Source organism: Leucopleurus acutus (genome assembly GCF_964270905.1).
Source record: "Leucopleurus acutus genome assembly, chromosome: 5".
Lineage (NCBI taxonomy): Eukaryota > Metazoa > Chordata > Mammalia > Artiodactyla > Delphinidae > Leucopleurus > Leucopleurus acutus.
Window position 1 is genome coordinate 81,158,110 of NC_139147.1, and position 25,155 is coordinate 81,183,264.

At 48.0% G+C, this 25,155-nt stretch overlaps 1 long non-coding RNA gene across 2 annotated transcripts in view; it reads right to left on the bottom strand.

The window, feature by feature from the left end:
• The window catches only part of LOC309962629, a 742,666-nt gene that overhangs the window by 39,672 nt on the left and 677,839 nt on the right, over window positions 1-25,155 (bottom strand). The window contains exon 1 of one of the 2 annotated variants that reach the window (XR_014326253.1): window positions 12,926-13,081. The exons of the other annotated variant lie outside the window; for it this stretch is intronic. This is a non-coding gene — a long non-coding RNA (uncharacterized lncRNA). Of the gene's footprint in view, window positions 1-12,925; window positions 13,082-25,155 lie in introns of those variants that run through there. 2 annotated transcript variants of the gene reach the window in all.

The following is a 25,155-nucleotide window of genomic DNA, read 5'->3' on the forward strand; positions in this document are numbered from 1 at the left end:
GGACAACGAAATCAGAATCTCTGGGCACAGGGTCTAGGCATTAATGTTTTTAAAAATTTCCCCAAGTGATTCTAATGGGTCTCAATCTTGGCTACTCATTACAATGTGTTGCAGCACTTATATAAAAAGCTCTCTTCCTAGGCTGCACCCCAGACCTTTTAAATCATGAGTGGTGGGGATGGACCCCAGGCATCAGTACTTGTTAAAGCGCCCCAGGTGATTCCAGCGTGTGCCATCTGCTACTGTTTCATCTCATCAGGAGGCCCATTTGTTGGTTTTCCCATCCTTAGTGGTCTCACTAAGACCAAACAGTGGGCTCAGGTGGTGATATCCATACTGCTCCGGGGCAGTTCCCGTTAACATACCAATCTGATTGGTTCATCCACTGACGAAAAGATGCTTTTTCTAATTCTGCATTCTGGTCACATTTTCAAGTGCGAATTCTTCTATAAAAAAGAACTTTCTCGGGCTTCCCTGGTGGCGCAGTGGTTGAGAGTCCGCCTGCCGATGCAGGGGACACGGGTTCATGCCCCGGTCTGGGAGGATCCCACATGCCACGGAGCGGTTGGGCCCGTGAGCCATGGCTGCTGAGCCTGCGTGTCCGGAGCCTGTGCTCCGCAACAGGAGAGGCCGCACACAAAACAAACAAACAAACAAAAAGAACTGTCTCTTATTCACCTGGACTATTTGGTTAACCCTGAAATACAGTCCACCCAGGCAAGGCAAGATAAATGGTTCATCTTAACCAGGAAAAATCAGCATATCTTTTTCTGAGACCACTTGAGGGAGATGAGGGTTGAAAATGCAAACATTCTAGGAGGTGAAGATCAGCAGAGAGGAAGGGGAGTTCACATTATAACCTGAGGTCAGATCAGCCTCAGCAAGTGAGGGAAGCAGAAAAAGAATGTCTGGCGTCCGTGCAGTTGGGAGTGTGGCAGCAGTTAATTATCGAGGAAAGAAGTGCTGAGAGGCCGAGGGTCCAGCTGGGATTAGAGTGTGAATTTGTGTTGGAACCGGTGCTGGCGAATTTCTCCAGCAACATTCAGCAGCAGGCGAGCCCTGACCCGGTCTGGCTGGGTCTGGTATTGGGCGGGCAGGGTAGGAACTAAAGGAGGTGAGGGCAGGTGAGGGAATCGGGGTGCAGGCAAGCCCATCACTACAGGAGTCTCTCTGCTCATATGTGTGGTTCCCCTGCCTGCACCCCTCATTTCCTGGCCACCTCCTGCTTATCCCTCGGGCCTCACGTATACGCCGGCCCCTGCAGAAGCCATGTGACCTTCCAGCTGAGAAAGCCGGGTCTGACTGAGTTGACCCTTTTCTGGGCCCCCAGAGACCCCGACCACAGCCCTTATCAGCAGCACTGCCATCGTTTGTTTAGTTGTGGCCCTCGATAGACCGTATATTCTGGCTGTGGCCCGTGGAGACACACGGGGGCTGTGTAGGGAGGAAGCTGTGGAGAGAAGGCGGTGGTAACAGAAAGGACTACGTGTAAACACCCAAACGTCATTACTGATCTCGGTAACTGAGGGGACATCACACACAGAAACCCAGGCTCCCACATTGTAAAACATGGGTCGGATTGTGCCAGCCACTGCAGAACTTCCCAAAGCGCTTGGAACGAAACCCGCCTATGGTCTGAGTGTTTGTGTCCCCGTCCCAGAATGCGTAGGTTGAAATCCGAACGCCCAATGGGAGGGATTAGGAGGCGGGGCCTTTGAGAGGTCCTTAAGTGGAGCCCTCATGGTCGGATTACGCTTCTTATAAAAGAGACCCCACAGAGCTCCCTGGCCCCTTCCGCCACGTGAGGAGACAATGAGGAGTCTGCGACCCAGGAGAGGGCTCTCACCCGGCCACGCTGGCACCCTGATCCGGACTTCCAGCCTCCGGAACTGTATGCAATGGATTTCTGTTGTTTATAAGCCCCGCAGTCTGTGGTGTTTTGTTACAGCAGCCCTAATCGACTGAGACAAAGCCTCAGTCCTCAGCACAGGTCCGCGGGAATCTGTAGGACATGCCGCCGCTCCCGCCTCACTGGCTCTGCTCCAGCAGCAGTGGCGCTCGGCTGTGTCTCCATCCCTCCACGCACGAGCCCACCGCAGAGCTTGGCACTCGCTCTTCCCTCTGCCTGGAGCCTTCTTCCCGCAGATCTCGGCCTGTCTCCCTCACTCTGTCCATCAGGTCCCTGCTCCGACGTATTCTGAGGGAAGCCTGCCTCACCATCCCGGCTCTCCACCCTCTGCTGCTTCCTTCCTCCTCACAGACTTACTATCACTTGGCACCGCTTTACAGGCTCAGTTGCTATTTGTTTACTGTTTCCCCTGCTAGGAACATAATTGCCATGGGTGTGGGGATTGGTTCTTGTTCACCGCCATGTTCCCCCACCTAGAACTGCCCCTGATTTAAGGTAGATGTCCAAAATGTATCCGTTGGATGTATGTGTATACACCTAGTGCCTTGGTAAGGCAAAGAAAAATTGAACTAGGAATGGAGTGCATGCTCGTCTGTGTCCCCTGCACGCCTAGGCCCCCACGGAATGAAGCACTCAGCCCCAGAGAGGCAAGGCCAGGGCTAGAAGCAGCACCGACCATCCTCAGCACAGAGAACAGGGCCAGGGGCACGTCGTGGATGAACTGGAAAAACAAGAGGCGTGAAGCTGAGTGGCAGCCACGTGAAGTGGCTGTTGCCCCAGGAACGTCAACTCGATGCACCCCTTCAGTGAGCGCGCGTGGAGCCCTGCTGTGGTCTAGGCACTGAGCGGAACACAGAGACACCCAGAGGAAGAAGACGAAGAAGCCCTCACCTCAAGTAGCCCACAGAATACATGCGCCCAGAGAAATCAGCAAGTACAACAAGGGGTGACTTGTGCTGAAGGCCATAGGTGCAGTGGTTAGGATGAGGGGTTTCGAGCCTGACGGAAGAGACTCAGGTTCTGGCTCCGCCACTAACTATCGCACGCGATCACTATGCCTTGGTTTCCCTATCTGTATGATGGAGATAATGCTTATCGTATAGGATTGTGGCAATTGAATGAATGTGCCTATGTGTGTGTATGCGTTTGTATAGGCGCGCACACACACACACACACACACACACATATAAAATGTGTGTGTATATATATTTTTTTCCTAGAACTGTGTCTGGTGCATCACAAATACCCTGTAAGTAGTGTCTGGTTATTATTATTATGAGATGTGTACATAGAGTTGGGGGTGGGCGGGGGCAGAGAGGGCGTGCAGAGCGGGGCCTGGAGGTGAAACATTAGAGGTGAGTAACCTGGCCACCCAGGGGAGAGGGGCCGTGTGAGGGCAGCGGTCACGGGACTTCCAGAGCACTTGCTCGTATGTAGAACAAGAGTTCAGAGGAGACAGGGCTGTGACAAAATGTTACTGGCGGGAGCAGAAGGTCTGGCCAGAAACAGAGGGCAGGACTCAGGGACGGCCTCAGGGAGGCATCCCATTCCTGGGGTCCTGACCACAGCTTCCAGCCTGTCCAGGGAAGTGACCACAGGATGGCTCCATGTCCCCAGAATAAGCCAGGGCCATTTACAAGCTGATCGTGAGTTGTTTAAAGAAAGCGAAGCAGTTTGCCAGAGCTGGAGGAGACATTAATTTTGTTGTGTGGGCCGCTGCATGAGTCATCCAGGAACAAAGCGAGAGATGTAAATGCACTTCGCACAGCCCTCGGTGTGTCATTTTGTGCCTGCCCAGGGCTGGTCATTACTTCAGGCAGATCTGAGGATGTCCATTTGTAGGAAGGTCCAGTGCTGGAGAAACTGAAGCTTAGACCTCCTGGATCCCTGCCAAACCTCAGCCTGCTTTGCAAGCCCAAAAGGGGTGGGGAAAAAACACCTGGCTCCTCCCACTCTGTGGTGGGATGTTGTAAACAGCCAATGTCCCTACCTTGGCTGTGCTCCTTCTCATATGACCTTGGGCACGTCCCATGGCTCCTCAGCTTATCAGATTTCTCATCTGAAAATGGGGTGCAGGCTCTCTAATCAGGGATGTGGTGAGGATGAAATGCGACACGCCCAGGACAAATATCTACAGAAGAGGTACTCAGTACATCTTTACATCTTCGTTCTGCCCCTCGATGGGTATGGAATGTGGAGAAACAGCGCCTCTTCTGCGGTCCTTTCTTGGAGCCCTTGGGCCAGACACTTCCCCTCTCTGAACCTCAGTATGGGATCTGTAAGAAGAGGCACTTGAACTCAGTCATTATCTTGCAGCTCTGATAGTGTACGATTCCATGACTGAGGCAAGAACAAACTTGCCTTGAGATAGCGTAAAGGATGTGCTTGCGCTCAGCTAGTTAGAGTCGAATGGCTTATTAATGGTGCATAACTGAGTAATAGCTCCCAGCAGGTGCTAAATCAATCTGGGTGGTTGTTTGCTCCAGCGGGCGGGCAGTACTATTTGGATCGGCAGTGTGGTTATTTATTTAGGGTTGAGTCACAGGTGGAGGCTGGAGGAGAGCCTTTCCCCGAGCCTGCCATGAAGTTCATCAGCCCCTTGTGAGAAGAAGAAGGGAGAACATTAGCTGTGTCTCAGAGCAGGAAGTTTGTACCCATCTAGAAGCAGGGGATCGGAAGGAATGTCCTACCCCCTACCTCCAGAGCTGCCTAAAATGTCAGCCTGCTTTCAGGGCTAGGTCAAATTCAGCCTTCTCTAGGAGGTAGGCAGCCTGGCCTTCTGGAAGAACACATGCTTTAGACTAGGAATCTTGTCCTGGTTCTCCCTTTTACTGGCTACGTAATTTGGGGCATATTATTTCACCTTTTAGAACCTCAGTTTCTTCATCCGTAAAATGGGGGTGGTAATAATCCCATGCCTCACCGATTGTGTAGGTTAAATGAGATAAAGGAAGTACCTGCACATAGTAGGTGCTCAACAAATGGCAACTGTAGTAAGCCTTTCTAGGGCCCCTCTGGTTGGAAAGTCTCTTTCTTCTCTATACTTCACAGCAGTTGCTCTGCGCCGTCATAGAGGCTCAGAGCTGTGCATGGATCTGCCTTCGTCTCCTGATGAATTCTAAGTTTCTAGGGAGTGAGGACTGCTTCAAATCCATGTTGGATCTCCAACATGTGCCTGCGCAGAGTAGGTGTTCAATTAAAACATCCCACATTAAGTGAAAGACAAACTCCAAGAGAAGAAATAGCATTTCTCTCCAGCTAGCTAGCCAGGTGCAGGTGAGCATGCATGAGTGAGTAGGCCTGGTCCTTGGGACTGAATATACTGGGGACACAGGTCAGGGGACAAAGCTGGGCAGGGGGAGAGAGGCAGGCCAGCCATAGCATGCCCAGGGGCCCATCTTCTGTCTCTTTAGCAATAAACCTCAATGTGAAACAATCCTGCCCATCAAACCCTATTTAGACCAACGTGGTCATTTTCTTCTCATCTTTCGTAATGGAAGCCTCCAGCAGAACATTCACTGCAAAGAAGAGTGAGTCACACAAAGCAGCCTGAGAGGAGAGAATACCCTTCGTAAAAGGACAAGAAGACCAGCCAGAAGGTGGCTGAAGACCAACTCTGGTGTCGGGAGCCGCCGGGCATTTGTGGGGGAGGGAAGGGAGTCATAATCATACCAACTCTGCCCCCATTGTTTGTCAGGGACCATCTATAGATGATCATTCTCTAAATACCTTTCATTATCACTAATTTTAAAGACACACAAAATGTACACATGATAAGACAGAATCTATACATGTGACTATTTAATCTTTGTGACCATACTGTGGAGTGAGAGATCGTCTCATTGACAGACATGAAAACTGAGACTTGGAGGTTCTGTGGTTTGTCCGAAGTCACAGCATTCGCTGCATGCCATCTGTCACCAAAGCCCATGCTCTGCTCTCAGTACCGTGGTCTAGTCCAGTCTCCCACCCAGGGCAGGGATGGCGTCCAGCATCCCTGACACTCATCTTCCAGCCCAGGTTCCACTGCTTCCAGCAGTGAGGTCTCATAGCCTCGCAATAATACTCCTAGTGAATTTCTAGCATGTTATGTGTCAGACACTGTTCAACGTCCATTACAAACTTTGCCTCCTAACCTTCATGATAGCCCCAGGAGGTAGTTACCATGATTTCCTTCACTTTACAGAACAGAGAGGTTAGGGAATTTGCCATGGTCACACAACCGTTCTGTGATAGAGCTGGGACCTGACCAGGTGGCCGCCTCCCCGCACTCTTGTATACTTTCCCGAGAGCCTCCCTTAGGCAGCCCTCTTCGCTGCTGTGCTGCTCTGCTTAAAAGATTTTCCTTATTCTGATCCGAGTCTGCTGCCCTGGAACTTTGACCCACTGGTTTTAGTTTAGAAAAACTCCAGCTCTTCTTAAAATGACAGTGCTTAGCTAGCCACCCACGTCACTCTCCCATCCACCTTCTGTTGCTCTGGTTCTTACTTCCTTCCATCTTCTGATGTTGATGTGCCTCAGTGGAGGGCATGGAGCTGCCCCCAACATCCCAGGCATCATTGAATGAATCTCCAGATTGGATGAGCTCATTGGGGTCCCATGGCTCTGTTGCCTCTTGAGTCACTTAAAGGTGATTTTCTGTTAAACACAGTGAGTCACGTGGTCCCCACGCTGTGCTTATGCATTCAGCTATGAGTCTGGGGCTCCGCATCCCACTGGCCCAGCAACTGCTTCTCCAGAGGGCTCAGTTCGGCTCCTGAGCCTGCGTGCAAGAACTTCTAGACCACCCTTGGAGTCCTTGCCCTTTTTTGAGCTTCCAGTTGGGGCTTCCCAACTGGAAGCTTCCATTACAGGGCATCCTTATAAATGAGGCCAAATGAGGGCAGAACAGTGGTCCACAGCAGGCACCAGGTGCCACCCTAAGGTGGTAGTTGGGCAGCACCAAAAGGGGAGCTCCCCCTACCACAAGGCTGCACAGAGACCACCTTGGGCCCCTTGCAGGAGACGTGACGGTGCCACTCATAGGAAGGGTGAGGCTGGATGGCAAGCTGTTGATCTAGCTCCTCAGCACTTACTTGACTGTGTCCATCGAAGCTGTTCTTCTCTCAGCCCATTCACTAAGCAACATCTCAGAGGGTGAGGGAAGGGGACAGCAGAAGGTACCTTGACTTTTTAATCTCTTGATGACTTGATTCTTCCATGCTATTGCTTACTATAAAGAAACAAAATAATTCCAGGGAAGGGAGTCATCCTTGGTTTTGGCCAAGTCCTAAAGCATGATCCAAGCCAAAAAGAAAATGTATTGGGAAGTTGTCAGGGAGCTCGTGGAAGTGATGGGAATTCTGAAGGCAGCCTGGAAGCAGGATAGGAGCCAGGACAGGATGTACTTGACGGTTGCGGTGTCTCGTCTTTGCGTTACTCTGCTCAATAGCCAAAGCCCCTGGAGAGAGTCTGATTGGTTGGTCTTAGATCACAGACCCACCTCCTTGGCTGTACTGAGGCGACAGAGGAGGAATCTGATGAAGGGAATCTCCTGGAACTCCTTGGCTTCTGTATTTGGAGGCAAAACACACCAATACACCACACACCAATCTGCCCACGATGGGGGAGAGGTGACTCCCCAAAAGGAAACCAGGGCATTTTCAAGAAAAGAATACTGGATAGCCAAAGTGAACATACAAAAAACCCACAAATGTCTACCCCATCCGTAAAACCAAAGCTCAAATCATTAGTAATTCAAAATAAAAGAAGGAAAGACCAGGATCCCCCTTCTTTGAAGGCACAGAGGGTTGGCATAGAGAACACAGCCATCTTGTCTCCCCTGCCTGGAGGGGTTGGAAGATGTTGCATCCCATCCTGGGGAAATCTAGATGATAACTTCCCGATGCAGCAAAGAAGTCCAAACAAATTGAGCTGCCTTATCAAAACAAATTGGAGAACCATTCTCCGCTACAGTTACTTGATCCAAAGGCCCATGGAATGTATCCCATCTGAAGGCATTCTTGTGAGAGGTAAATTAGATAATGCACAGCTCTGAATGCAATTAATGTTTGGTTCTCCCTATTAGTTGTGTTTCTAAGGTAGAAACTGCTTTTCTCCCTATGTCTGGTCTGAAACATCGTGATACGAGACATCCTTGTTTGGGATTATAGAAGGAGCTGTCTCCAGCCAAGAGACAAGGAAAAGCAATGATACGCAGGGAATGGACAGGAGTAGCCATTTGGACTGTCCCTTTGTGGGATTCCCTCTGTTTATAGCTGATTAGGCCTCCTGGCTGGGGCACTATAAACAGCAGGTATTCAGACAGGCTGGGGGTGGGGTTGGATGAGCAGCTGGACCCACTGGACTGGGGCCTGATGCAAAGAGAAGGCCCCATCAGGAAAGTTTTCCATGGCGGATGACACACCATCCCTACCTTGTGGCAGAGTCTGCCTGCGCCCCCAACGGCGGGAACGTGGTCGCACTCCTGTGATCCAGTAGCTTGTTCCCCAGGCTCGGGGAAGGCCCAGGCAGAGCTTCAGATTACCAGGCATTGGCTGCAAACAGACACCTTCGAGCTGAGAGCTGGACCCATTCAGGAGCAGCTCTGAGAGTCCGGAGTTGGTAATGTTCAAGGGGAGGGGTCTGGACTGTACTCCCAGAGATGCTCGTTTGTATATTCTGACCGGGAAGATCACACGCACGTGTTCAGCCATGCTTGTGCACCACTAGCCTGCTCAAAATATCACAGAGGGCTCTCTCTGGGCCTATTGTTGGCTTCATAACTGGTATAATGCCCATCAACATCTCTCACTTGGGGCATCTCTCTTCGAACTTCAAAACAGGCCAGGCCTCTAAAGGCCTCAGTGCTCCATCGTTAACGGCTCTCTCTGCCCCTCCTACCTTTCGGTGCTGCCCTGAGGTGTCCCTAATTATGGCAAATTCCCCTTCCACAGGTGGACCCCCACTAATGTAAGCCCATGTGCCCCAGGCTTCTTTTCTCTCTGTCAAGCATCCTCAGCTCCCTAAATCTCTCATTGGCCAGTTTTCCAGATCCCCGAGTAGATCCAGGCCACGTTTTCAGGCCTGGGCCCCGGAGGCCTTACTTAACTCTCACTGTGCCAGCAAAGGCAGCCTTTGGGGTGGTGTTACTCCTGCCTCTCTGTCTGGAAGCATTTGGTGGTTGAGGGTCTCCTCCTTCAGTCTTAGTGAGCTGGGGGTTTGGTGTCCTCTCCAGTTGTCCCAAGCTCGTCAGGGCCATGGTTCAACCAGCCCTGCCCTTGAGGTGCCTGCTGCCCAGAGCCAGCCCTCTAAGCCCTGCAACCCCGCCAGGCTGAGCTCAGGTGGCAAAGCCATGCCTGCCTTCCAGGATTGGGTCCTGATGCCCTTGTTCTCGGTCCTTCCATACGCCAGCAGCTGCGCCGCAGGGCCTGGTCCAGATGCAGAAAAGGCAGTGCTGTCAGCCTCTGCTACCACTGTTTGTCCTACGCCTACCACTCAGGAGCCGGTCCCCCTGAGCCCAGAGTCGTGACAGGCTTTGTGCAGCTCTGCGTGGGCGGGCTGTAGTCCTCATCCTCTCAGGGGCCACCAGAGGAATGGGGGAGTGGGGATGTGGGAGAGGGTTGTGTGTGTTGGGCCTGGAGCCACAGAGGAGTCAAGTGCATTCTGGGCCCCCAACTCAGGCACCTCCCACCCTCCTGAGCTGAGAAAGCAGCCCGAAGGCAGAGGAGGCCCCACAGGAGGGACAGGGCTTCAATTTTCAGCTGGGGACGGGTTGCAGCTCCAACGGGCTCCATTGTCCCTGGGAACTGTGGCGGGTTTATCAAAGGCTCTTGTAGGAGCTGTAATTTGCATTTCATTTTATGGATTTATATTTGCTTTGTTCATTTCCCTTTGTTTCCCCAGAGTTTGCTGCTTTGGTGTAAACGTTTCTTTTGAATATTTTTCAATAACACTAAAGAGAGAAGGCGTCCTCCCCCCACTCCTGTTCTATTCCCGATGACTCCTAAACCGGGGTGGGGGGGCGCGATGAGGCAGAAACAGCTTCCCCCAGCAGAGGCTGGGGGCGAGAGAGAGAGAGCTGCAGGCGGAGGGGGGGCAGGATTACTGAGCCCCTTTTAAGTGTCAGGCGCTCCATGTGTGTAATCAGATTTCATTCTCACCACAACCCTGCAGGTAAACTTGATTATTCCCACTTGTTTTTCTCAGACGAGGCTCAGAGAAGTTGAGTCATCTGGGTTACCCTCAGCTGGTAAGTGGCAGAGCCGGGACTGGAACTCGGGTCTGACCCTCTCTTGCCTCCACGGTGCCTCTGGGCTCTCTGGTCCATAGATGACTCCCCCAGGACCCCACTTTCCTTTCCCCTTGGAGGATCGTGTCTATGGGCTCATCCCCTCCTACGTGTGTGAGCATTTCAGAAGCAAAGACACATCAGTGGGAGAAAGAGGAGGAAACAAGATGTCTGAGTCTAGAGGACCCGACCCACTTGGACAGATAGGCCCCCTTGGCCTAGCTCTGTTCTCAGGAAGGACACACACATTGGGAAATTGTCAGCAGGCCTGGGATCTTTCGACTGGGCCAGGGACTCATCTTCGGGTCCTTCTGCAGGAGAGAGTACTGTCCAAGGAGCCCCGTGCAGGTGGACTTCAGTGTGGCCGACGCCCCCAAGTCACTCTGCATGTGTCTGCCCCGCCAAGCCGAGGGGTCCGAGCATGAGGGACTCAGCACATGACCCACCCTAGGATGTCACAACTGGAGGGTCTACTGGGGTTATCCCACCCAGCCTCCTCATCTCACAACACTCGGGGGAGTGAAGTCACACAGCTGGTTCACCAGCCAGCTCCAGATTCCCAGCTTCCCCGAGACCCACCCAGTCCACTGTCCCCTCCTCAGTGGCTTTCCCCAGCCAGGGTCACCAACCCAGGTTCGATTTGCCCACACATAGCAAGCCAAATGCTGAGACGATGGGGTTTGCAGCAAAGAAAGGGGTTATTTGCAAGACAGCCAAGCAATGAGACAGGAGAACAAGTCGCAAACCCACCTCCCCGAAGGCAAGGGGCGGGGGTATTTATAGGCTTAAATTTATAGGCTTATTTATAGGAATAAAGCATCAGGGTGGACTGAGGCGTGGGGAGCACAGGAAAAGGTGATTGCAAAAAGATGTGGGAATCGAGGTTCGGCGCAGGTGTAACTAGGCTACAGGCCTCTGCACATCCTGAAGGTGGAGTTTTCAACCCTTTGATGTCAAAAGGTCACCACGCGGACACTCACGCATGCCCAGTTGGAGGGTCGGTGGTCCTATCCCGCTGGTGGTCTTAACCAGCTCAGCTAGAACTAGACACACATAGCTGACTCTCAGCTCAGCTGAACTAGACATAGCTGACTCCAAGTTCCTGGAAAATAACTCAGGCAAACATCCTATTGTTTAGATTCCATGCCACTTGGAGGACATGCAAGTGTTAAAATGACATGGATTACTGAAAGCAGGTGAGATCTGACTAATTATTACCCATGGTTTCACCCGGGTATCAGCCACATCAGAGTCATCAGTTCTTGTTCAGCATCACAAGGGAGGGTCCAGGAATCCACATTTTAAAACACCCGCCAAGATGATTCTTTTGCACATTAAAGTGAGCCCTTTGGCTAGATCACACAAGTGAGGTTAAAGAAACTTCAATGATTAGGGTTTTAAACCAGCAGAGCTAAGGGATGGACCTAGCTTGACTTTATCCACTCTCTTCTGGCCCTACCTGCAGAGTTTGTATCTTGGAGGGAGGCTCCTGTCTGGTGGATAAGCAGGCTGGATGAGGTAGGAAAGGTTGAGAAGAAGAGGTTGCCTTTAGAGGGGTCCCCACTCAGTCCACTTCTCTCCTTTATGTCACCTGCCTGGAAACCTCAAGTTTGCCCCTTCGTGGTGGAATGGCAAAGACCTGGCCAAAGAGTTCAAAGAACTGGGCTCTAGGCCCGGCTCTGACAATAACTGTGGAACCCAGGAGAAGTAAGACATGTCCTCACACTGGGCCTTATTTTCCTCCCCAGCATAAGGAGTGGTTGCACCCGAGGATCTTGGTCCCTTTCTCACTCACATTCTGGAGTCTTGTGACTTATTGATGGTAAACACGTCTTAATTGGCTGGTTTTCACCACACCCATGTGGGACCTGGAACATGGTAGGGGCTTAGTCGAGGTTTATTGTCAGATGAAATTAATTTGGAGATTTAAGCAGGACTTGTGGGAGTATGTTTTGGTTAGAGATTGACTCAGGGGCTGCTGACATGTAGGAAAGAAAAGATGTTCTCCTGGGAGATCTGTTACATGAGCAACTTATTTAAAGTAGTGTCTCAGAACTTGCTTTATCACGTGTCACAGGGCCCTGTAGGAACATGTGCCGAATTGGCTGACCTAAAACAAGCTGTTGGAGCCGGACCAGGGAGTGTAGGGACACACGCCATGCAGAGGTGTGAGCCGGAAGGGAGGCAACGGCCTTCCCAACACAGACCTGGGTGTAGTGGGCTGGCTTGGAGACACGCACTGGGGCCATTCGGATTTAAAAAGAGCCATTGGCTTTGGGGGTGTATTGTGTGCCACAATATGGAAGGGATTAATTACAGCTGCTTGTGGGTAGGTAGAGGCTGCTTCCTGGAAGGTTATGCTTGACTTAAGGCAATGTTGGAAGGAATTTAGGGATTTATCTGGCTGCTGAGCCAGTTCTGGAGTTTTCTAAGAGAAGGTAATTATTGCCTTCAGGAATGGAGGTTATTGTTGTTCCAGAGCTTAGAGCAGACCCTGGCGCAGGATGGATGCTACTGGGTGTTCCCAGGCTAACCTAAGTCCAAGGAGTCTGCAGCTGGCTCCACAGGGGAAAGAACTCACGGCGGGTTTCACCTAAGACTGAACCACGTCCCAGCACTACTTCCCAGCTCTGAGGCTGCCCTGAGATGGATCAGTAAACGGCTCATTGCTGCAATATCCTTTACACCATGCAACATTAATATTTACATTCTTCTTTATTCTTTTGTGTCTTCTCCAAATTCTCTACCTTTTTTTTTTTTTTTTTTTTTTTTTTTTTTTTTTTTTGCGGTACGTGGGCCTCTCACTGTTGTGGCCTCTCCCATTGAGGAGCACAGGCTCCAGACGCGCAGGCTCAGCGGCCATGGCTCACGGGCCCAGCCGCTCCGCGGTATGTGGGATCCTCCCGTACTGGGGCACGAACCCGCGTCCCCTGCATCGGCAAGTGGACTCTCAACCACTGCGCCACCAGGGAAGCCCCAAATTCTCTACCTTGAAAGGTATTTTAGATTCAGAAAATAATCTGAATTTTAAAAACCTGTTTTCAAATGAGAGAGACCCAACTCAGGTACAGTGGTTTACCACTCATCCGATCATGAACAATGTTAAGAATACTACCCTGTTTTCCTCCTTTCACGGATAACCATGCTCCTTACTCCCGCTACTGACTGAAAACTTGACATTGTTGCCGCGATCTCAGTATAGGGGTCCTGTTCTCACTCTGGGTCCAGGCTGGGGGTCAGGCCTCCATGACTGTCAGCAGCACCGTCTGTCTCTAGAAGGCAGGATAAAAAGCGCACTGAGGTTGGTGGCTCACGTCCAGAGCACCTGGGACTCAGTGATAGCAAGGTGCAGTCCCCTGGAGCCCATGTGTCTCTGGACCGAAACCCTTGCCAAAGCAGAGCTGCTGGAGATGGCTGTGCAGAGACAGCACAGGCAGACTCTTGGGGCGGTGCCAGCAGTGCCCCACGAAGGAGCCAGTGCTACAGTCTCAGCAAACTAGTAATGACAAGGCCGCAGTGTCCGCGATGACTCTTTAATGAATGGTTATTCTGTGAGTTAAAGCCCTTATAGTCACAGGGTCAGCCATGCCAGCGGTCAGCATGCCTCCTTACTGCCAGCACCCCTCAGATGCCCCACAGCCCACTGCCCCAGCTTCCTCGGGACCCCTTCCACGGTCTAGCTGGGGTCCTCCACACCCCAGCTCTTGCGCCAGGGCTAAGGTTCATTCTTGTTGCTGGCATAGATCAGCTTTCCCAAAGTCCTGCTGGGCATCATCTTTGGCTTCCCCCAGTATCTGGAAGACCGATCTGTGCCTCGCTTACACCTGGTCTCAGGGAACCCCGGGTAGGTACCTCATGGGACTTCCTTTGGTAGTCACCAAACTGTTGACCCATGAGCCAGCCTGCTGCAGCTCTTACCCCTGTATCTCTTCTGGCAGAAGTGGACCCAACCAGTTCCTAGTGCCCAGCTGATCCCTGAGGCTGCAGCTCCCCATCACCAGCCAATGTTCCCTGGAGTTCTCCTTAGAGAGCAGCCCATTGTGCAGACTGCAGCCTCCGAGAGACCTGGGCAGAGAAAGGGAGAGTTTTCATTATTACGCTTGTGTGCATGGGACTCTTGCTAGTACCAGGAATGGAGACCCATTCACACTAGCTCAAGTAAAGAGGATTTACTATAAGGCTCCTGTTGAAGATTAAGGGGAGTCTCAAGGAAATCTGACTGGGGTTTTGCCTCCATAATTCTGGAGGTTCTGGATTCAAAGCAACTCTGGTTCCTGAGAAGCAATGGTCTAAGGACCTGCCCTCTAATTTAGGGGTTGCAAGCAGCAATACCCACATGTGCCAGGCAGGTAACATAAGTGTGAGGCTGGCCAGACAGAGCAGAACAGGGTGTGGAGAAGCAGATGGGAAAACACATGGCCTGTGTAAAGAGGCAGCACCTCAGCTCCAGTGGATTGCCACCATGCAGACCCTGTGTTACAGAGCTTCTGACTGGATGTTTTTGTTTTGTTTTGTTTTGTTTTGTTTTGTTTTGCGGTATGTGGGCTTCTCACTGTTGTGGTCTCTCCCGTTGCGGTGCACAGGCTTCAGACGTGCAGCCTCAGCAGCCATGGCTCACGGACCCAGCCACTCCGCGGCATGTGGGATCTTCCCGGACTGGGGCACGAACCCGTGTCCCCTGCATCGGTAGGCGGACTCTCAACCACTGCGCCACCAGGGAAGCCGCTGGATGTTTTTTTAATTTTTAATTCTTTTCTGACTGGCTGGATTTTAATGTGATATCTCCCAAATTTTAAAGATTGGTAACAGACTCACAAAAATGCAGACCATTATGTGGTCATATCCCATGAGAATCTTATTCTACGACTTCCAGTTATGCTCCTTCGCAATTGCTCTACCATCGACCTGACTTGTCCTCTACCAGCTGGCGAATTCTTTCTTTAGTTCCTATTCACGTTCCTAAGACAAGAAAACAAATTGGCCTGGATCTTTCCTTTGGGTCAGATCAGGCAAGGCCGTGACTGGTTGCCTTTAGACCAGGTGCCTACTCCTGTCTAGTGCAATCAGCTGTGGCCAGCAGGTGTGAAGGGATGGGGGGCAAAGTGAGCTCTCTCGATCAGCAGGACTGCCATTGGGTGGGCCTTGCAAACATGTCTAGTACCTGTATGCTATCTCAATCCCGAAAACAGCCTGTATCTGTCAGCGTTCTCCAGAAAAACAGAACATATATAAACAGAATATATACATGCATATACACGCATAACTCGGAGATAATGGGGGTTTCATTCCAAACCACCTCAATGAAGTGAATATGGCAATAAAGAGAGTCATGAGAACTTTTTTGGTTTCCCAGTACATATAAAAGTTATCTTTACTGCTTACCCTATACTGTAGTCTATCAAGTGTGTAATAGCGTTATGTATAAAAAAAAGTGCCTGTTTTAATTTTAAAACACTTTATTGCTAAGAAATGCTAACCATCATCTGAGCCCCCAGCAAATCGTAATCTTTTTGCAGTAGTAACAGGAAAGATCACTGACCACAGATCACCATAACAAATAAAATAATAATGAAAAAATTTGAAATATCGCAAGCATTACCAGAACGTGACACAGAGCTATGAAGTGAACAAATGCTGTTGGAAAAATGGCACTCATAGACTTGCCTGACAGGAGGTTGCCACAAACCTTCAATTTGTAAAAAATGCAATATCTGTGAGGTACAATAAAGCCACGTGCCATAAAACAAGGTATGTCTGTATATTCATATTCTATAAGTATATGCATATTCATATTGTATAAATATATATTCATATTAGACAAGTATATATATGAGTGTACACACACACACACACACACACACACACACACACACACACAGATTTATTTTAAGGAACTGGCTCATGCAATTGTGGGGACTGGCAAATCCAAAGTCCTAGGGTAGGTCAGCAGATTGAAAGCTGAGGCAGGATGTAATGTTGCCATCGAGTCTGAAGTCCATCGAGCAGGCTGACACATCAGGCAGGAGCCAGTGTTCAGTTGGAGGCAGAATTTCTTCTGCGGGAAACCTCAGGTTTTGCTATTAAGGCTTTCAGCTGATTGGATGAGGCCCACGCACATTACTGAGAATAACCTCTTTGACTTAATGTCAACTGATTATAGACGCTCACTACACCTATGAATTACCTTCACAGAGACCCCAAGGCTGGTGTTTGATTAGATAAATGGGTCCTAGAATCTAGCCAAGTTGGCACAAAAAAACTAATCATCACACAGCCCTGTGAGGTAGATATTGCTTCTCTCATTTTACAGATGAAAAAACCAAGACTTAGAGAGATTAAGGTTGGAAGGGTGGTTTACTTAGCTTGGCTCTGAATAACTCCAAAGCCCACACCTAACTCCTGCATCTCCTGCCTCTCAGTTAGGTCTGAAGTCTGAAAATGTCTGAGCTGGCTTTATGGACTTTCTGCTTTCCAAGAAGGGCTTTGTGAAAACGGTATCTCAGCTTCCTTCATGGGAGTGTTTGCTTCTCCTTTTCTTTCTTCTTTTTTTCTTTTTCCTTGATTCCTTGCATTTCTCCTAGCCTCCATACCAGACTGGTAGAGTGGAGTCCTTGCCTGCTAGTAAAGTGATAAAGATGATTTAAACTGCTTTCTTCCTCTCTTGAAAAAGCTTTCTCCCCATCAGTTAGAAGCAGCAGGAAGAACAAAACAAAACAAGTCAGCATTTCTAGCTTCTCAAGCTGCTTTTCAATAAGGAAGGCAGCAAAGAAAGCCCCAGAGATAGGCATGAATTGTGCTGAAGAGGTTTCCTCCAGGACAGGGGGCTCATTTAACTATTTACTCAGCTTGCTGGAGCACCTTCTGCAGGAAGAGCTTTTGAGGTAGAGTGGCCCTGAAGATGGGGGTCTATAGTGCTTTCTGTGCTAATAATGAGGTTGATAGCGATGATGATGCTTCCATATGTGTGCACATTGTGTATTCTGGTTGAAAAGGCACTGACGCATGCAGTGTGGGCATGCTACTTCCCCTCCAGCACTTCTCCTGTCCCAAGGTCCCGTCTGAATCCCCAGCAGGCTTTCCAAGAGGAATCTCAGGTGCCTTTGGGAGCTGGAGGTTGGTACATTCTTGATTCATAAAAATTCCTAGAATGTAGGAGCCAGAGGATGCTCCATGCAACTCCCTTATTTTACAGACAAGACCCAGAGAGGTGACTTGCCAATGTGTGATGACCGGAAGCGGGACCTCAGGGAAGACTGGTCTGTCTTTTCCTGTAAAACTCTCTCGTCAGAGCTGCTTTGGGCTGACAGAGAGGAACGTGCCCCCAGTCTCCAGGGGACAGGCAGCAAGCTCTATAAAAAGGATGACCTGTGTGTCGATTCTGCCTCCTGTTATCTTTGGCATGGCTTTGCGGGCCAGTCCCTAGCTCTTTGTGGAGCTCTGGGCAGTGTCTCCACAGAGGATCAGGAAAAGGGCAACACCAGCCCTGGAAGAGCAGGAAATAGGGAAAGTTCCCGAGAGAGTGTACAGAAGGAGGTGAGCTAGAGACCGAGGAGAAGGCCTTAGAGGGAGAACTTGGGGGGGGGGGGCGAGAAAGCTGTCCTTCAGGGCCCCTCCTGAACCAGCCGAACAGCACTTTTGACAGACTTTCCTTATTTGTCTATGAAGGGGATTTCAGATCATTCAAGATGGACTCATGTGGTTGCCAGGGCAACAGTGTTCCAGTCATCACTGCCATGGAAACTCTCTCTGTGGCATAATATAAATATTTTCCTTTAAGAATGAGACGGGGAGTCGAGTGGGTGACAAGCGAGTTTCTAATGCTCACGGGCTGTGGCCAGAGCCTGCGATGCAAGGGAGGAAGGAGAGGACCAAATTAGCTCAGATTCTATACTGTTCACAGAACAGGCTGTTTTTAGTTGTTTGTTTTTAGATATAAGAGCCAAAAAAAAAAAAAAAAATGGGGGGAAGGGCAAAAATGTCAACGAAAATAGTCCATAGTTCTGAAGTGGAGAGAGGTAAGAATTTACCGTTTTCTCTTGCTTTTCTCAGGGATGGTCTGTAAGACTAGCTCCTCGGACGAAGTGCTAAAAGGCATATTACAGAGGTTCCAAAGCCTCCTCAAACTTTTTCCAGTGGTTCAAGAGAGTACAAGAGTGCCAGAGACTTCTGGGGCAGGGTAGTTCAGGTAGCGACCAAGAAGGAGGGATGTTTTTTGGCCTCACGTACTATTTCAGAAGGCAGAGCCACAACAATCCTTCTTATGTTTGCTACCTTGGGCACGTCCCCACAGTCATGAGGTATGGTGGCCACACCTTTGCTGCCCTCAGCTTCCCCAGAATAAGCACCTGTCACCTAGGAGGAGAGACAGCACCAGGTGACCTCCGGGTACCTTCCAGTGAGAGATTCTAGATTCCCTGGTTCCTGCTCTCAGGAGTCTGAATCTAAGAATCAACGGTTCTACATCCCAAGATGCCCTGGTTTTATTATTCTAAGAGCCTGTTATCTTGAGTGCAAAGTAAGCCCGAGGGCAGCAGCTGTGGGCAGCTGGAGGAACTGGTCACTGCTGCTCTGGTGTCAGTATCATCCTTCCCAGAGCCCGGAGCACTGATGTCAAGGCCTCTGCCTGGCACTCCTCCAGCTGGTCTCTGTTGTGGGAGTTTTGCTGGCTTAAATAACTCGTTTTCAGCAGCTTATGATGAAACAGCCTCATGGAAAGCACAGCCAGGCTGCAGCGGTGATGGGGGTCTGAAATTAGCCAACATCATCACTCTCCAAGTCTTGCTGACTGGCCTAAGTTGAATTTCCATGGCCGGTGGAAGGAGACTAATAGTGGTTCTGTAATCAGAGAGCATCCGTGGAGGGGCCTGGGCCTGCAGCCCGCCCTTGCAGCTCCACTGCAGAGAAGGGCGGAGGGGACAGGGGGCTTTGCGTAGATGCTTATACTGCATCAGGATGAAGTTGGCCTGGGAGACTGAGAAGGTTCGGAATTGTCATTCCAGCTTATCTCCGGCTCCCGAGGGCTGTGTCTGGAGCTCTATCAATTGTGTGATCCTGGGCAGGGGCTTTAATCCTCTCAGGGCTGGTGTCCTGTTCTGCAGTGGAGGAATAGCACAATTGATGGAGCAGACTATAATGAAATCAGAGAAATGATCCCAGGGTTAGAAATGGGGAAAATATACTCATTTAACAATTCTCAAAATGCCAAGGAACCCTCCTCATAGCAAGACAGAGGGAGCATTCAAATATATAAAAGAAACACCACCTCCTTCATCACATAGTAAAATAAAGCAACGTGTCTTCTCCAGGGCAGGGCTGGTTACGATTTTGTTTTCAAGAAATCATCAGGTAGCTTCATGGATGGTGGATACTTGGCAAATTGTTTTGTTTTGTTTTTTCCTCACTGTGAAAACAGCTTCACTGCTGTTTTGGTTTATATAATTAACACATGCTCTTTGGAATAATTTGAACAATGTGTAAAGTGGAAGAAAGAACTTAAAAAAAAATTCACTGAAAATCCCACCACCCTGAGATGATCCCATTAACCATTTGTTGACAGTAGTTTGCATACGCATAAATGTTGTATATATGTATGTATCATTTGACATAAATGAGACTTTCGTGCATGCTATTTTTATTGGGGGAGATATTTTTTTAACCGCAGACTTTTGCTCTCTGACCTCCCTGCTCCCCTTCTGCATGTCTCCCCCGGCCCTCCACCACATCAACCCCCCCTTCTCATTCCACGCAGCCCACGATAACCACCTTGTGGACCAGGCCCTGGGCCAGACACCAGGGAGGCAGGGGAAAAATATGAAAAAATGCTCTTCTTGTACAGATCTAACTCCTCCTTTCGTTGGTTTAGTCCCTGGTGTCTTGTTTTTTTAATTTGATTTCCTTTTGTTTGGATTTTATTTGTGGTTTTGGTTGGCCACTTGGAAAATTTCATTAAATATATGGTCATTATATCCCCATGGATTCTTGCTTCTATCTCTATCAGATCAATTCCAAGGAGAAAGGACTATTGGACGGAAGAACATGTGGATTTTTTATTTTAAAAGATAAAGCGGAGTTGATCTCCAAAAGGACTACTATTATAGTTCTACTTATAATGAAAGACAGCATTTGGGAGGAGCTCCTCCCAGAACATTCTCATATGTAGTAGCTGTTTTTCTTTTCTTCAACTTTTTGCCATTCTGGTGGAGCTCCTGAGATACCTTTTTTTTGTTTTGTTTTTTTGGTGCGGGGGTGGATGCAGGGGCCTTTCACTGTTGTGGCCTCTCCCGTTGCGGAGCACAGGCTCTGGACGCGCAGGCTCAGCGGCCATGGCTCACGGGCCCAGCCGCTCCGTGGCATGTGGGATCCTCCCGGACCGGGGCACGCACCCGCGTCCCCTGCATCGGCAGGCGGACTCTCAACCACTGCGCCACCAGGGAAGCCCCTTCATAATCTTTACTGCATTTCTCTGATTTTTAGGGGTGCTAGGCTTATTCCCCTATGTTTATTGACCATTTTTTATTTCTGTAAATTGTCTATTCCCAGCTCTTGCTTTTTCTTCTCTATAAGGTTGTGTTTTTTTAACTTTTAATTTGAAATAATTTTACACTTACAGAAGATAGTCACCTGATATCACTGGGAACGTCAGCCTTGATTACTTGGCTAAGGTGCTGTCTACCAGGTTTCTCCACTGCAAGATAAACTATCTTCCCCCAAGTTAAGGGTTTCTCTTGACTTCGGCTGAGCTACAGTGCCCAGTTCTCAAGTCAAATCTAAGTATTGCAGTTGACACGTGAAAAATCCCTGCAAGTTGTAGGCAAAGGCCAGTCATGGACGGGAATGATCTCGCAAAGTCTGCTGACTTCTCTACTCACTATTGTAATAATTGCTGACACTTTTTGAGTGCTTACCACATGCCCTAGGGAGCCTATGGTGTCTTGCTGTTGCTGTTGTTCATTGATTTCCAGTAAGTCTGTCTCAATCCTTAGCAGTGGTCTTTTTATCAATATTAATTTTTTAAATCAAAGTAACACATGTTCATGACTTGAAAGTCAAAAGATACTAAAAGGCCCATGGTGAAAATACCAGTCCCTTATCCATTCTTTGCACCCCTCCTATCCTCCAATCCTGCTCTCTAGAGGCAACTACCCACACCTCTTTTGCTAGTTCTTCTACCGTTGACTTCCAATTCTTCTCTAATTCTTAATCTATCAATTTTATTAGCCATTTCCTATCAACTTCCTACCATTGTAGGTAAAGACTTAGCTCTCATATACCAACACTCCTTCCCATTTTTCCTCCCCTTCCTCCCAAACATAGTTACATCACAATATATGGTTAAATTGCTACTCATATTTCATGATTTTGACTTTGCAAATATTTTTCACTGTTGGGCCAAGTAATGAGTTAGATTATGCTTCCAACCTTGCATGGCCCTTGGATTTTCCTGAGGTTTATAATTACTTTGTTTTACATTTACCTGTTTTTCTACAATCCATTATTATTTCCCCAAATGTTCCATCATCCCTAACTTGTTCCAATCAATTAAATTTTCCATGTGCTTAATCACATCAATTCTATTTATTTATTCTTTGCTAGAGACTCCCCTGTTCTGTGATTGGTCCTTTCTCATAGCACCATGTTCTTATTTTATGGTGCAATATCATTTCTTATGCTCCCAAGTATTGTCTGTTTTCCTCAATCACCTTTTCGTTTCTGAAGATTTTGTCTCTCTCAGTTGGAAGCATTCCTCAACATGTCATATCTTTGGCTATCTATTCATTTTAAGAGGGAGGCACTGAAAACTACTAGACAGCTCCAGGGTATGTGGATAAAGCCTATCAATGGATTGGCTTTTCTTTAGGATTTTCAAACACTGAGCCACAATTTTCAGAGGCATGGATGCAAATATCAATTTTCTGGCTATGTGGAATGAGAAAGGGATCTGGAATCCCAACACACCATATGCGGACTTTCACACAATGACTCTTGTTTCCAACCAGTCTCATCCTTTTTTCTCAGCAGAGCCTCCAAATCCTTAGCCTCTCAGAAGTCTGTGGTTCTACTTAATGCCAGAGTTTTCTATGACAGACCCTGAAGTTATAATTTGCTCCTCTCTGCTTAAGTCAGTGACCACTATTTCATCTGCTTTCCGTCCTCCAAAAATTCACTTAAATGTCATGTCTGCTGTTGCTCTCCTGTTCTCTACGTTCTTGTGTCCATTTTTACTCCTTTGTTATCATTTTGGCCAAATTTTGGTAAGGCAGAGAAATGAACACCTGTGGCCAATTGGTGTTTGAAGACTGAAAGTCATCACATGAGTTCTGAAAACATTGAGCCTCAAAAACAAAAGCAATTAGGGACTTGATTTCTTTCTTCCAGAAAGCTCCTTGCCACCTACACCAATTTGTCTACTTACTTCTCAGGGAAATAGTTTTTCTAGACCAAACGCTATGAGTGGGTAGACTTTAGCCACTAAAAGACATATCCTGCTATATTGACAAGTGGAGGGGATTGGGAGGGGAGTGGGGGGGGGGGAGAAAATGAAATGCTGCAAGGCATTGTAAGGAAGGGAGCCACGGAAGCAATGAGAGACTATATAGACAGGAGGAGATGAGAGGAACAGAGAGTTCAGTGCCACTTTATTCCTGAAATCTCCCCTACTTTCCGTTCTTAACATCACTGTCTTAACTTACACTTATATTGTCTTATACCTGGACCGTTACAGTGGTCTCGCAACAGGTACTCCTCCTTTCACTCTTGGCTCCCATTAGTGCATCGTCCACATGGTTATGTCACTATCTTGTTTAAAATCCTTTATTGGCTCTCATTGTCCTCAGGATGAGGGCCAAGTCACTCCCATGACATACAAGGCCTTCTGTTACTTGGCACCTGTTTGCCTCTCCAGCCTCATCTTTCTCTGCTTCCTGACATGAACTCCCTGTAGTCTTTCCTTATGCAATTCTGCTCATGTTTTCCCTTCAACCTGGGATTCTTCTTGCCTGGTTAATGCCTGGTCTTTCTCTAAGATGCTCAGACATCGTTCACTCCCCACAGGAAGTCCCACCACCACTTCTACAGATGCGTTAGGTGCTCCTCATTGGGCTCTTGTCAAAACCAGTGCCTCTATATCCACACTTGTTGTGTGCATGCATTTAAATTGCTATCTGTTTACTATGTGCTCCCTAATCTGGGGTTCTCAAGGGAAGAAAACTGCATCTTGGTCTCTGAATCTCTATCACTTAACAAAGTATCTTGCCCATAATAGGCACGGTATTGAAAAAATGAATCAATGAATGACTGAGCAAGTGAAAGAATGAATTTAGGGAGGAATTATCTGGATGGGGTATCAAAAAACCTTTCAACTAAGGGGCTGGTCTAGAGGTGGAGTTCAGCCCCAACCTGGGTCAGTGCTTATAGAGTCAGCTCTGAAGGACCTTGCTGAATAAATAAAATAAGATATGATGTCATATCTTAATCCAAAATAAATTTCTGATGGGTCAAAGACTTAATTTAAAAAGAGAGAAAGAGCCATAAAAGTACTAGAAGAAAGCACGTGAGAATTTTGTATGTTAGAGTGGAGAATGTTTTTTCTAACGACGAAATAATATCTAGAAAACTTAAAGTTCCGAGGTTTCAACTATATATTTTTTGCAACTCCATGAAAAAAATGCCGTGAACCAAGTCAAATGACTAGCTGCAAAAACTATTTCTAACATGTATAAGAAAGGGCTATTTTCCTTATTACATGAAAAGAGTCACTACAATGAGAAGACTTAGAATCCAACAGAAAAATGAGCAAAGGCCACAGAGAGTTCACATAAAAGGAAATACAAAGGACATTTAGATGATTTGAAAAGTGCTCAACTTTATTTACAATAAGAAAAATATAGACTAAATATTTGGAGATTCCATCGTCACTTAGATTGTCAAAGATCAAACTGGTTTGGCAAGGGTGGGGTGAAACAGGCATTCTTTTACATTGTTGGTAGGGAAATAAATTAATACATCTTTTTAAAAGGACAATTTGCAGTATCTGTTGAAAGTGAAATCGTGCATGCTTTTGATCTGGCATTTGCACCTCTAGGTGCACCTTATATCTAGGAGTATAAATGTAGATGTACCAGGATACCTATTGCATTGATTAACAAATATTGAGTGCATGTTATGTGACAAGCACTGTCTAAGTGCTAGAGATTATAATGGTGAGCAAAACAGGCAAGGCTTCTGCTCTCAGGAAACTTTCAATCCACTGGGACACAGAGACACCAGATAAATAGTTGTGTTACCTAGGTGAGGGCTATGAGAGTCTCTGAGAATATACCTAAAAGGAAACTGACAGGAATCCTGGGAGGCTTCCTTATATGAGATATTGTGAGCTGCATTCAGAGGGTTCAAGTTTGGGAGAGACAAAGCAAACAACCACAACCAAATTGTCAGTTGTATTGGTTTGACATAACACAAGGGCTTTAAGGAACGCACATTCTTATTGTCTACCCTTTTTGACCTTTTGTACATTGTCAAAAATTAACGTAATTTAAAGAAGGAAGGAGGCACTTAACATTTTTGATCTTTAATTTCATTGTCTGTAAAATGGGAATAATAACACCCTGCAGTGTTATTGTGAGGGTTAAATAAAGTAATGAGTGGGTCCCTACCAAGAAGGAGCAGTGCAAAAAACTGACTTGCTTATGCAAACCACTTGAGGCAAGATAACTAATGAAGAATTAAGAACTCATCCTGCTCGTAGACAAAACCACATTTAAACCATTCCCTACAGGGGAAGACTTTTCATTCTTTTAAGATCTCAAGAAGAAAACACATAACATTTTAAAATAAATCCATCCAGGTTTAAATAGTAAACTAATTCTCAGTGTGTTCAAATAATAGGATTTTAGAGCTAAAAGCCTAGAGCCCAGGGAGCAAATCCAGGGATGTGCTTGGGGTGCACCCATTGGTGAAGGGTGGCCTTCTTTCTCTAGAA